This window comes from Triticum aestivum, chromosome 5A, assembly GCF_018294505.1.
Source record: "Triticum aestivum cultivar Chinese Spring chromosome 5A, IWGSC CS RefSeq v2.1, whole genome shotgun sequence".
Classification (NCBI taxonomy): Eukaryota; Viridiplantae; Streptophyta; class Magnoliopsida; order Poales; family Poaceae; genus Triticum; species Triticum aestivum.
In genome coordinates, this window is record NC_057806.1 from 422,905,951 (window position 1) to 422,920,396 (window position 14,446).

Genomic DNA, 14,446 nt, shown 5'->3' on the forward strand with positions numbered 1-14,446 from the left:
GGATCCTCAGATCCAGATCACACCATCCTCCCACAGCGAGTATCCATCGGAGCGCGCCTGAAAAAACTCCATCACATCATGATCGGCCGTCGCAGCTCCTCCTCTCACTCACATAGCCCTAAGCCAAGCGACTAGAAGAAGTGTTCCGTCCCCCACAGCCGATTAGTAGAGTTACAGACCCAGGGGTTTCTCCCCCCGGTGTATATGGTCCCTGTACGAGCCGGGCTTGACACTTACAACGACGGGGAGCAAGAGGAGAGCTTTCCCAACCCATCCATGGGGGAGCGGGTATGCCTTCTCCCTTACTTATTAAGGGGGCTCGGATTTCCAATCCATCCGTTCCTCCGCGGGCTCCTGGATTTCTACGGCCTCCAGTTGCATAACTTTACTCCTGTCTCCATATTACACATTGCTGGCTACGTCGCCTTTTGCGAGCTGTTTTTGGGCTGTGAAGCTCATTTCGAGCTATGGAAGAGGCTATTCTGCCTCGTACCCCGTACATAAGAGGGGTCACTATATCAAGTGGGCGGAGCTGAGATATGGCGCATCACCGGGATCGGATACCTGTCTGGTACTCCGAAGAAGACATCCGAAGACTGGCCTTCGGAGTGGTTTTATATGGAGGACGTCCCCCTTCCGAACCCTATCCGGATGGGCCTTCCTGAGTTCAATAACGCCCCTCTGAAGAAACGCCGGAGCTGGCGCCCTCGGGACCCATAGGAGGAAGATAACAGAGAGGTCCTTTACCTGATGGGCCGAATAAAAACGCTGGCCCAATCAGGATTGACAATAATCGAGGTTATGTCAATATGTATAATGCGGGGGGTGCAACCACTTCAATATTGGGGACAACCCATGTGGCGCTTTAATGGAGAAGACGATGCCACCTGCTGCGGTCGTAAGGGACCGGACTCCGTCACTGCTCTAGCGAAAATGCTGTCCGATCTACATAAAGGAGAGGAAGAGGAGTTCATCCGCATTAAGCCACGGGATGGATTCTCCTTGTACAATCCCCCAAACTAGGTGAGCTGCTACTTTCTACTCCAGACCTTCCCGCATTCTTTGTCATAAGTATTTACCTTGCTATTTCATAGCTGGAACTGCGAAAAGCTGTGAGGGAGGTCCATAGCCCGCCTCCACAACCAGAGGACCCTGACCGGGCCCTCGACCCTGGACTCAAGGAAGATCCGGACACATTTGTGGAGCTCATCGACAGGATGTTCTATCAGTTAAGCTGCAACGGTGCCCTGGTGGCCATCATAGCCGATTATCCCGGACTGCTCCCTGCATCGCATGTAAGTAAAACCGAAGTCCCAACTTCCGAGAAGGATTCCCCTTTTTTTGCACTTCACCTACCGCACACACATGGTGTCTTACAGAGAAGGCCCTCGGGACAGCATGCCGAACCCGCAGTGACTCACCCACAAGGGGCACCGAAGCCGGGTAGGCTTGAAAGGAAGGCGGTCAGGACTAAGACGCCATCGCAGAGGTATGAAAAAAGAACCCCGCTCCATGGTTGTCGTCTTTTAAAATATATTAACGTCCATGGTTCCTGGCGGGAAAAATTCTCATCGGACCATATCCGGAGAGCCTGCTGGCCAAGCTTCCACCAGCCGGGCTCCAGAGCCGGACTTAGAGGCAGATGCTAACGTGGGGCCAACACTGGATATTCCTCCTACGGAGGATGCGGATAGGCTGTCCGCTACGAATTCCGAAGTGGAGAGTGCCATGAATCACAGGCGTCGTCAGGCCGTACTCCGTGACGCTTGTTTCTCTAAAGAGGTGTTTGATGCCTTTAACTCGGGAAACGCGTACATCTGAGCTGCTCAAAATGGTCTCGCCCGAGCCACGGACCAGTATGGGAAGGATATATGGGTAAGAAAATCTAATAATTATGTATATCAGTAGCCCCTGAGACTTGAAACAGTTGGCACAACTAATTTAAGGATCATTGTTTGTGTAGGTTCTTATGGAGAAGAATACCCAATTGTCTCAAGAGTTGGAGGAGTGCAAAGACCAACTACGGGCCGCGGTTGCCGCAATGAAGGAGTCCGAGAAGGCCCCATCTGGTAACACTTGTTTCTATCTAAAATAATGACATTTACCAGTTAGTATTCGGCATGCATGCAAATCTAACAATAGATTCTGCAGATGATCACAGAGTGAATCCGGAGGTCGTGCGAGGGGATGAGAAACATGCTCAATGACAGCTAAAGGCTGGCAAGCGCGTGCTTACGCAGGTTAGGCGGGAGAAAAACGATCTCCAAGATGCCAATACCCAGCTGGGTGTTGAACTGAAAGATGTTCGGGCCCAGCTTGCTGACTCCGTAAAGTAGAATAAGAGGCTTCGACGCGGCATTTTTAGTAAGTGCTTGAACGAACTTTTATAGAGTTCGGCGAAGAAACCGGCTAACAGAATTATATCTGTAGGTATGCTGACAGGTCGTCCCGCAGAGGAGATGCCCGGGTCTGCGGGTGATCTTCTACCAGAGCTCTCACAACTGCACGAACAAGTTCGACAGGTGATGCAGGGCATTGCCCAATCCTTGTGGCCATCCGCCTCCCTGCCAGGAGGCATGGGGGAGCTTGTAGAGATGCTCAAGGGAGCACGGCGGCGCTTCCAATTATGGAAGATATCTTCCTGCCGACAAGGTGCAAGGGAAGCCTGGGCCATGGTGAAGACGCGATATACCAAGGCAGACCCGAACCACATGGCCGAGGTCGGACCTGTGGGGTCTGATGGGAAAGAGATCCCCGTCAGTTTGGTGTATGACTAGGTGAAATTAGCCGCAAAGTATTCCCAACAGGATTGTAGGCTAGACAGCCTGTTGGATGGTATAGAATAAGAATTTAGTCAATCTAAGTGACTATGTACTTCAAGTGACATATATTGTCCCAAGACGGATTGTAAATCATTTGTCATGGCGGACCTTTTCGCTTCGACCTCCAGACCCGACAGTCCAGAGTGTATCCGAATACCTGCTCAGTTATGTAAAAACCGGCGTATGCATGGAAACCAGGCGTAGGGGTCATAAGTGCTTGAACAGACAAGTACCCAACTAGCTATGTTATATTACATGGATAGTAAGAAACATCTTCCAGGGAGAATAGTTCCGTTAAGGGTTCCTTTCCCTGGGTACGCATGCATTAATGTGCATGTCCGAACTGCGAAAAGAGACGCAGGATATAAACATCTAGGGGTATGTATTACAATAAGTAAAAGTCATCTTTTGTTCGCGACCAAATATTCCCTTAAGAACGCTAGCTTTAGGCTTCACCCAGTCTGAGGTACACATCCGACTGACCCGGTAGTAACAATCGCAGAGGTGCTCCCCTTATGCCCTACCCGAATTAATGGGAACGTAGGGCATAAACACAAGAGCCAGGCAACCCAGCTTGGCCAAAACTTAAGTCATACCGATGCATATAATGGCGAAGAAAAGGTACATGTGGAAAAGTAACACATGTGCGGGGGGCATAGAGCCCGGAACATAGTTATATTAAGCTTCTGTATAAGAAGCCCCCAGGTATAATGAGCACGCCTAGCGTGTCAAGATTGTGTTGTCAAGACACATTTTTAACCTTTTAAGGCCATGAAGAAAAGAAGTGAAGAAAGAAAGAAAGAAAAGACAGATAATGGATATAAAAAAATTGACGAAGGTAAGGAGACGAACACAGAGTCTGGCACTAGGCGTAGAACCTTCTGAATCTGGCTGCGTTCCATGGGTTTGGCTCAAGTCGATTGTCTGATGCGTCCCGTAGACGGTACGCTCCACCAGTCAGAACTTTGTCAATAATGAAGGGACCTTCCTATTTGGGATTGCGCTTGTCCTTTTTCTTCTCTGGTAGGCGTAGAACGAGTTCGCCAACATTATAGGTTTTGGCCCGTACTTCTCTGCTTTGATACCGCCGAGCCTGTTGCTGATAGAATGCGGAGCAGGCCTTTGCCACGTCACGCTCCTCCTCCAGGGTGTCCAAACTGTCCTGCCAATCAAGCTCGGCTTCTTTCTCTTTGTACATGCGCACTCGAGGCGAGTCATGAATGATCTCACAGGGCAGTACTGCCTCTACGCCGTACACCATAAAGGACGATGTGTATCCAGTAGTGCGATTCGGCGTGGTCCACAGCCCCCATAGTACGGGGTCTAGCTCCTTCACCTAGTGCATATCTGATTCCTTCAAGGATCGCACTAATCTGGGTTTAATGCCGCTCATGATAAGACCATTTGCTCGCTTGACTTGACCGTTAGTTTGCGGGTGATAGACAGAGGCATAATTGAGCTTAATGCCCATGTTGCTGCACCAATTTTTTACATTGTCGGTTGTAAAGTTCGAGCCATTATCAGTGATGACGCTGTGGGGGACGCCGTAACGGTGTACAACACCGGATATGAAGTCTATCACTGGTCCGGACTCGTCCGTTTTAACTGGTTTGGCTTCTATCCATTTGGTGAATTTATCTACCATGACCAATAGGTATTTTTTGTTATGGCTTCCCCCTTTAAGGGGTCCGACCATATCAAGCCCCCAGACCGCAAAGGGCCAAGTAATGGGGATTGTTTGGAGAGCGGTAGGTGGCATATGGCTTTGGTTTGCAAAAATCTGGCAACCGACACAACGTTAAACGATGTCTTGTGCGTTTGCTCGGGCCGTCGACCAGTAAAAACCTGTACGGAAGGCCTTGCTTACAAGGGCCCGAGCTGCAGCGTGGTAGCCGCCAAGTCCAGCATGAATTTCTGCCAAAAGGTGCCATCCTTCCTCTTCGGAGATGCACCTTTGAAGTACTCCGGTAGCGCTTTTCTTATAAAGCTCTCCCTCGTGGACCTTGTAGGGTTTAGACCGCCGCACAATGCAACGTGCCTCATTTGGGTCATCAGGGAGTTCTTGCCTAGTTAGGTAAGCCAAGAAGGGTTCTATCCACGGGGCGATGACAACCATAATCACGTGGGCCGGAGGTGTTATTTCGGTGGCAGAGCCTCCGATTACGTCAGAGTGTTCGGGGTCTGGTGTTGTGGCCGGATCCGGACTGTTATTTCCGGTCTCCCCATCCCACACCATAGATGGCTTAAACAACCTTTCCAAGAAGATATTAGGTGGGACAGGTCGCGCTTAGCGCGGATGCGGGTGAGGATATCCGTCGCTTGATTGTTTTCTCGGACCACATGGTGGAATTCGAGGCCCTCAAACCGAGCTGACATTTTAAGGACGGCGTTGCAGTAAGCCGCCATTTTTGGGTCCTTGGCGTCAAAGTCCCCATTTATTTGAGATATTGCGAGGTTCGAATCCCCCCGCACCTCTAGGCGTTGAATGCCCATGGAGACTGCCATACGGAGACCATGCAACAGGGCCTCATATTCTGCTGCATTGTTGGAGTCTGTGTATAATATTTGGAGTATGTATTGGACTGTATCTCCGGTGGGGGATGTCAGGACGACGCCTGCCCCCAGACCAGCCAGCATCTTAGAGCCATCAAAGTGCATGATCCAATTGGATTACGCAACGTACTCTTTAGGGAGTTCGGCTTCCGTCCATTCGGCGACGAAATCAGCCAGTACTTGCAACTTAATGGCTCGTCGTGGTTTATATGTTATATCGAATGGGAGGAGCTCGATAGCCCATTTAGCAATCCGGCCCGTGGCATCGCGGTTATTTATTATGTCATTGAGTGGTACTTCGGAGGCCACCGTAAATGAACACTCTTGAAAGTAGTGTCGTAGTTTCCGGGATGCCGTGAAGACCGCGTATGCTACCTTTTGATAATGTGGGTACCATGATTTGCATGGAGTGAGGACGGTAGATACGTAGTATACTGGCTTTTGAAGCGGGAACTTATGTCCGTCCATCTCTCGTTCGACGACGAGCACTGCGCTTACAACTTGGTGTGTTGCCGCTATATATAACAGCATTGGTTCGCCGACATTTGGCGCGGCCAAGATTGGGTTGGTAGCCAATACGGCCTTTATTTCTTCCAATCCGGTCGTGGCCGCATCCGTCCACTCGAAGTGTTTGGTGCGTCGAAGAAGGCGATAAAGAGGTAATGCCTTTTCTCCTAATCAGGAGATAAAGCGGCTTAAGGCAGCCACACATCCAGTTAACTTCTGGATTTGCTTGAGGGATGTTGGGATAGACAACTGTGACAAAGCTCGGATTTTAGCCGGATTTGCTTCAATTCCTCTATTGGAGACGATGAAGCCCAAGAGATTTCCGCGGGCACGCCGAAAAGACATTTTTCTGGATTGAGCTTGATGTCATATGTTCGGAGATTGTCGAACGTGAGCCTCAAGTCATCTATTAAGGATTTGACGTGACTTGTTTTAATGACCACATCGTCTATGTATGCCTCCACTGTTTTGCCGATTTGTGTTTCCAGGCATGTCTGGATCATGCGTTGATAGGTTGCACCGGTGTTTTTAAGCCCCAAAGGCATGGTGATAAAATAGAAGGGGCCGTATGGAGTGATGAATGGTGTTGTGGCTTGATCGGGCTCCGCCATCTTAATTTGATGGTATCCGGAGTATGCGTCGAGGAAGCACAATGAGTTGTGTCCTGCGGTAGCGTCGATAATTTGATCGATGCGGGGGAGGGGGAAGGGATCCTTGGGGCAAGCCTTGTTAAGGTCCTTGAAATCGACACATAGGTGCCATGATTTGTCCTTCTTTGGTACCATCACCAGGTTTGCTAGCCAGTATGGATGTTTTATTTCTCTAATGAATCCGGCCTCGAGTAACTTGGCTAGCTCTTCTCCCATGGCTTGTCGCTTAGGCTCAGAGAAATGCCGAAGAGTTTGCTTCACCGGCTTGAACCCCTTTAGAATGTTAAGGCTATGCTCGGCCAGCCTACGTGGGATTCCTGGCATGTCTGAAGGATGCCAGGCGAAGATGTCCCAACTCTCGCGCAAGAACTCCCGCAGTGCGGCGTCTGTTGTGGGGTTCAGCTATGCCCCGATGGATACTGTTTTTGTAGGGTCCGTTGGGTGCACCTGGAATTTGACTATTTCGTCCGCTGGTTTAAAAGAGGTGGATTTGGGTCTTTTGTCAAGTATCACGTCGTCCCTGTCCACCGTGGAGCGCAGCGTAGTTAGTTCTTCGGTCGCAAGGGCTTCAGATAATGCCTCGAGGGCTAGTGCGGCGGTTTTATTTTTGGCGCGGAGTGCTATGTCCGAATCACTAGCCAGAGTGATGATTCCATTGGGCCCCGGCATTTTGAGCTTCATGTACCCGTAATGGGGTATAGCTTGGAAGATCGTGAATGCCTCCTGCCCTAAAAGGGTGTGGTATCCTCTACTGAACGGGGCCACTTGGAATGTGATTTCTTCGGACCTATAATTCTCCGGCGTGCCGAATACCACATCTAGTGTGATTTTTCCCGCACATCGTGCCTCCCGACTAGCGATGATTCCTCTGAAGGTCGTGCTGCTTTCCTCAATGCGGCTCTTGTCTATTTCCATTTTGCTAAGAGTTTCCTCATAGATGAGGTTCAATCCGCTGCTGCCGTCCATGAGCACTTTAGTAAGCCGGAAGCTGTCCATAATTGGAGTAAGGACCAAAGCGGCTGGTGCTCGGGCTATTTGGAATTGAGGTTCGTCACTGGCATTGAAGGTTATTATGGCCGTGTCGTTCCACGGATTTATTGTTGCAACGTGGCAGACTTCGACAAGCCTACGGAGTGTTCGCTTGCGCCTATTATTTGAGGCGAAGGTCTCGAAGACTACAAATACTGTATTGTTATTTTCCACGGGATGGTGCTCTGTTGTATTGTTGATGAGGATATCCTCGCCGCTCTTGCCCACCTGCCAGAGTATCCAACATGCTCTAAGGCTGTGTGTTGGAATGGTATCCGCTGTACTGTGAATTTTGCATGGCCATTGAGCCATCCCTCTAATACAGTTCTACGCCCTGTAGTGGGCTTTTGTTTCTTTGTAATTGGATCGGGTGACTTACGAGAGTACACCCTTTTAGTTTGGACAGGGGATTTAGTGAGAGCCGGAGGGTCCCAGAATTTTGTTTGGGTTTTCCAGGCGCTTTCCATCGCACAGTACTTCCGTTCTATGTCCGCCAAGTCAGTAAAGTGTACTATGTCACGGCGACTTATGGCGTTGAGGATTCCCTTGTCCGTGCAATTTTTGCAAAAGAATGAAATTGTGTCTTCCTCGCGATAGTCCTTGACCTTGCTCATTACAAGGAGGAATCTGGCCCAATAGTGATGTAGTGTCTCTTGGGGCCCTTGTCCAATGTGGGAAAGATCACTTGAGTCTGGGTGGGTGGGTAGATTTAGGTCCAAACCCTGACCCGATCTCAGACCCAGGGGCGGAGGAGTTTCTGATCTTGGTAGTTCGGACTCCGGGATGTTGCCCAATAGTTTTGGCCCGCTGTCTAGGTTCGAAGCTTGGGCCATGTCCTCCCGTGGATAGGCATCCGACTCGGAGAGCTCGGGAATCCGGACAAATTTTGTCCTCAAAATAGAGGAAGAATTTCTATATTGCTCCTCCACCACCGCTATCTGACGGGTGACCAGCGGACAGCTAATCTCCCTTCGGTCGGGTTTAAGCCCGATCAGATCATAGTCCGTTGCAACTCCCAGGGCGGCGATGCGATCCAAGAGCTTGTTCAGAGAAGAGAGCTCTATTGGATCCATCTGCTCGGCGAATCCCAAGTCGACGTGGAGGTTGTTTTTCATGACCCGAGAAGTCATCATCGGCGCGACGGCCGAACGGGCGGTCATGACGAAGCCGCCTAGTCGGACAGTTTGGCCTATAGCCAGGGCTCCCCCCGAGGTAATGTTGTCCTTGACAACAAGACGAACCATCAAGCCTTATCGTGGCAGCACAGTGGAACTCTCAATGAAAGCACCAATGTCGGTGTCAAAACCGGCGGATCTCGAGTAGGGGGTCCCAAACTGTGCGTCTAAGGCGGATGGTAACAGGAGGCGGGGGACACAATGTTTACCCAGGTTCGGGCCCTCTCGATGGAGGTAATACCCTACTTCCTGCTTGATTGATCTTGATGATATGAGTATTACAAGATTTGATCTACCACGAGATCGTAGAGGCTAAACCCTAGAAGCTAGCCTATGATTATGATTGTTCTTGTCCTACAGACTAAACCCTCCAGTTTATATAGACACCAGAGGGGGCTAGGGTTACACAGAGTCGGTTACAAGGGAGGATATCTATATATCCGAATTGCCAATCTTGCCTTCCATGCCAAGGAGAGTCCCACCCGGGCACAAGACGAAGTCTTCAATCTTGTACCTTCATAGTCCAATAGTCCGGCCAAAGTATATAGTCCGGCAGTCCGGGGACCCCCTAATCTAGGATTCCCTTAGTAGGTACCTAGGGGCTATCTCTGTGAACGTGGCATAGAGGCATCTCTCGAGTTGAAATTCAAGAGGTCAGCAAGAGCAAGGTAAGGAGGGGCAATAAGAAGCTTCAACCGGGTAGGCAATCGTTAGTTGCCTAAATTAGAGGGTGAATGGGGTTCAAAGTAATCGGAATAAGTATGGCGTCTGATACCAGAATAGATCACTAGGAAGGTGGCTTGTGATTTCCATACAAAGCCAAGTGCGAGGAACAATTTTAGAAAACAAAGACGTACATGAGAGTCAGGTTTTGATCGTGTGGAACTATGGGTTATGGGCCCACCATGTGGGTTAAGAGCAGGAAGGTCCTAATAATTTTGCACGATCATGATAGCAAGGCAAGTCGCATGATATATAGCATGTCAATTATGTTGGCAACAACATTGGTACCAAGGGCAAGGGACGAAGAGAACCATTTTCCTGCTCGCTAAGACGAGGCAGACCAATAGGCAAAGTTCTCGTCCATCGGCGGCTACTGGAATGTCATCAATAATAGTAACAAGGTCTTACTAATAGAGTTTTTACATTGAGGTGTTTGCATAAGTAGGGAATTATCGGAATTATCACTGCTCAGATATGATAGGTTACAAGAAAGCTTAAACAAAACAATGGAAAGGAAAGTGTAGTCTCGAATAAGTTATCAGCGTTCTCAAGTGTCTAACAACTCAGAACACGTGGAAAATTTGAATCGGCGAGAAATAATAGTTGATGAAGAACTCATAAGAAGTTACGTAGTTCCATGATATTCTCGGGATACCAGAGGGTAATACTCGAGGGTCGAGCAGAATAGACGTTGGACAGATGAAATGATCTGCAAAAGACAAGTACTTCCACTTGTTCGAGAAATGAGTTCAAAGAAGAACATTATGGCTGGAAAACATAGTTGCAAAGGACCAAACATAGATGCAAGATGAACTTATCACAAGGGGATTATTATTATAACAAGAAGCTTCCATGAAAAGTTCCACATCGGGTCCATGGGCATGAACACAAAGGATCAAGGTCGACTCCCACTTCTCCAATGCACAACTTTCCATTCACTTCCCGCATTTGAAGAAGTTGGATTGTTGAAATTTCACCTAACAGAAAGCTAGTAGAGTACAACCCGCATAACTTTCAAGTTCAGGCGGATTTAGGGAAGACATAGATTCAACCCATCGGGGCATCTTAGGAACATATACCACAAACTTTAGTAATAAACAACTCAAGCTTGGAAGCAGAGCATGGTTGAAAAAAGCAGGGGATACAATTTACCAAAGGCATTATGTATCTGAGGAAAAGCTCACAAGGTTACGGAATATGAAGGATGTTGTCGAATAGAACCCAACAAAGGATCAGGTGGTCCACGAGGGATCTGATGTGAGAAACGGTACTCAACCAGAAGAAGAAAGGATGCAAGGAGATCAGGTTATAGAAACAACTGAAAAATTCAAAGCTAAAATGTAACGGAATTACGATTCCCAAATCGGGGGATCAGAAGCAGAGGCATTGATCAAAGACAAGTTGAATAGACATAGATCAACAATCAATCATGGTTTGATTTGTCGAACACCAGCTCATATCTGGAGTGACATCTGAACCAAGGAAAGAATTTTAAATAGGACTCATGATCGTGAGCATTCACAAACAAATCAAATGAAATGCTCGAAATTACGATGACAAAGGATGCTAATGAACTTTGGTAGACATATGCACGTAGTAAGCAGGTAAGAATGAACAAGAGCAAAAGGCTACTGAGGATTTTCGAAAGATGAATAGCATTCCAAAGAATTTTGTGAAGCACATGAACAACTATGGACGAATAGATACTCGGCAAGCGCGAGTAATTATCCATAGGGGTATTCATATGGCAAGGAACTACAAGGCAGTAAGCATAAAGGATTCTTGGAACATTGGAGAGTATTTCAAGACATCTTGTAATAACCTTGTAATAACAAGAGCAACTAGGGATGAAGGTAGGAATGATGAATGTAGGTATTTACACATAAAGATTTATCGGTGGTAGGGATCGCAACGGAAAAAGGCACAAGGGTCTCCGGAAAACAATGGAAAGTATCTTCAGAATCTTCTGGTGCACCAAGTAATCATCTAGATTGAGGGGCTCTCAGGGAGAAGTATTTACGAGAACCTAGAGTTAGAGTTAGCAAAATCATTTAACCCGAATAGAAGAAAGATTAGAGTCCCAGAGTACAGACGAGGAATAAAAGATCCTAATACCACCCAATGGCGACATGGGCCCGTAAGACACACAGCCATGTTAGTAAAAGTTTTTCAGTGACTAGACTCAACTTCGGCCAAGGAGTTGGAAAGGGGGATCCTACAGGCAGTCGGCTCTAATACTAACTTGTGATGCCCTCGATTCAACCGTACACTAATCATACACGCAAATGTGTACGATCAAGATCAAGGACTCACGGGAAGATATCACAACACAACTCTAGACACAAATGAAATAATACAAGCTTTATATTACAAGCCATGGGCCTCGATGTCTCGAATACATAAGCACAAATACACAAGAGTAAGCGGAAGCAACAATTTCTGAGTACAGACATAAGTTAAACAAGTCTGCCTTAAGAAGGCTTGCACAAAAGCAACAATGATCGAAAAGGCAAGGCCTCCTGCCTGGGAGCCTCCTAACTACTATTGGTCGTCAACGGTCTCCACGTTGTAGTAGGCACCCTCGGGGTAGTAGTAAGTGTAGGTGGTGACATTTGGCTCCTGGACTCCTTCATCTAGTTGCAACAACCAGAAAGAAGATAGAAGGGGGAAAAGGGGTAGCAAAGCAACCGTGAGTACTCATCCAAAGTACTTGCAAGCATCAGATCTATACTAAGTATTCATTGGTATCAAATGAAAGGGTTGTATATGTGGATTAAACTGCAGAATGCCAGAATAGAGGGGAGAGCCTAGTCCTATCGAAGACTAGCATCTTCAAGCGTCTTGCAGCATCACAAGAGATAAGAGTGGCATAAAGTAAAGTAGTAACATTGTTATTAACCTCGGCCAGAGATACTTTCTCGACTCCCTGCGAGGAAGCAATCCCAGAGCCATACTATCCAGTTATCACCTCAAGTATCCAGTTCTAGTTGTATCAATCATGATACAACTCCAAGTGACCATTATCGTAGGATAGGCTATCGATAGATGTTTTCTTCCCTGCAGGGGTGCACCAACTTACCCACCACGCTTGCTTAACTCCAGCCGGACACACTTTACCGGATCATGCCCGGCCTTGGACAAACAATACGCCACAACCCGACCTAGGCTTAGTAGAGAGGTCAGCACGCCAAACTAAACCTATGCCCGCAGGGGTCATGGGCCATCGCCCCAAGAACTCCTGCATGTTGCATGGGCGGCCAGTGAGCAGACCTAGCTACCTCCTTAAAAAGGCAGGTGCTTATGTAGTCCAACCCAGCGCGCGCCACTCGGTCGTATGACGTCTATTAAGCTTCGGCTGATGCATACGACGTAGAACGCCCATACTATGCCCACGTGTTGGTTAGTGCTATCAGGCCAGAGGCCCTCAGATCAAATATCCAAACCGTTAGTGTGTTGGTAGTGCCGTCACGAGCAGAGACTCACGAAAGATGTGACCCCGTCGCCCCGTCTCGAGTACTTACGGCAAGGGCTAAGAATGCCCGACAATGCCTCGTAAGTATCTCGCGGGCACCTTCCGGGTCAACCCGACTCCTCATCACTCGCAATTAAGCTCGCGCGCGTACACCTAAGGGCCGACCCGTCTTTAGTAACATGGTTCAATGTAAAGTCATAGTGTGACGACCCCGATTTAATCATACACTAATCATACACACAAACGTGTACGATCAAGATCAGGGACTCACGGGAAGATATCACAACACAACTCTACAAATAAAAAAAGTCATACAAGCATCATATTACAAGCCAGGGGCCTCGAGGGCTCGAATACAAGAGCTCGATCATAGACGAGTCAGCGGAAGCAACAATATCTGAGTACAGACAAAGTTAAACAAGTTTGCCTTAAGAAGGCTAGCACAAACTGGGATACAGATCGAAAGAGGCGCAGGCCTCCTGCCTGGGATCCTCCTAACTACTCCTGGTCGTCGTCAGCGGGCATCACGTAGTAGTAGGCACCTCCGGTGTAGTAGGAGTCGTCGTCGAAGGTGGCGTCTGGCTCCTGGGCTCCAACATCTGGTTGCGACAACCAGGTAGAAGGGATAGGGGGAAAAGAGGGAGAAAGCAACCGTGAGTACTCATCCAAAGTACTCGCAAGCAAGGAGCTATACTACATATGTATGCATTGGTACCAACTGGAATAAGGCTATTATATGTGGACTGAACTGCAGAAAGCCGGAATAAGGGGGGATAGCTAGTCCTTTCGAAGACTACGCTTCTGGCAGCCTCCGTCTTGCAGCATGTAGAAGAGAGTAGACTGAAGTCCTCCAAGTAGCATCGCATAGCATAATCCTAACCGATGATCCTCCCCTCGTCGCCCTGTGAGAGAGCGATCACCGGTTGTATCTGGCACTTGGAAGGGTGTGTTTTATTAAGTATCCGGTTCTAGTTGTCATAAGGTCAAGGTACAACTCCAAGTCGTCCTGTTACCGAAGATCACGGCTATTCGAATAGATTAACTTCCCTGCAGGGGTGCACCACATAACCCAACACGCTCGATCCCATTTGGCCGGACACACTTTCCTGGGTCATGCCCGGCCTCGGAAGATCAACACGTCGCAGCCCCTACCTAGGCACAACAGAGAGGTCAGCACGCCGGTCTAAACCTAAGCGCAGGGGTCTGGGCCCATCGCCCATAGCACACCTGCACGTTGCGTACGCGGCCGGAGAGCAGACCTAGCAACCTCCATTACAAAGGAAGTCACGTTACGCGGTCCAACCCGGCGCGCGCCGCTCAGTCGCTGACGTCACGAAGGCTTCGGCTGATACCACGACGTCGAGTGCCCATAACTGTCCCCGCGTAGATGGTTAGTGCGTATAGGCCAGTAGCCAGACTCAGATCAAATACCAAGATCTCGTTAAACGTGTTAAGTATCCGCGAACGCCGACCAGGGCCAGGCCCACCTCTCTCCTAGGTGGTCTCAACCTGCCC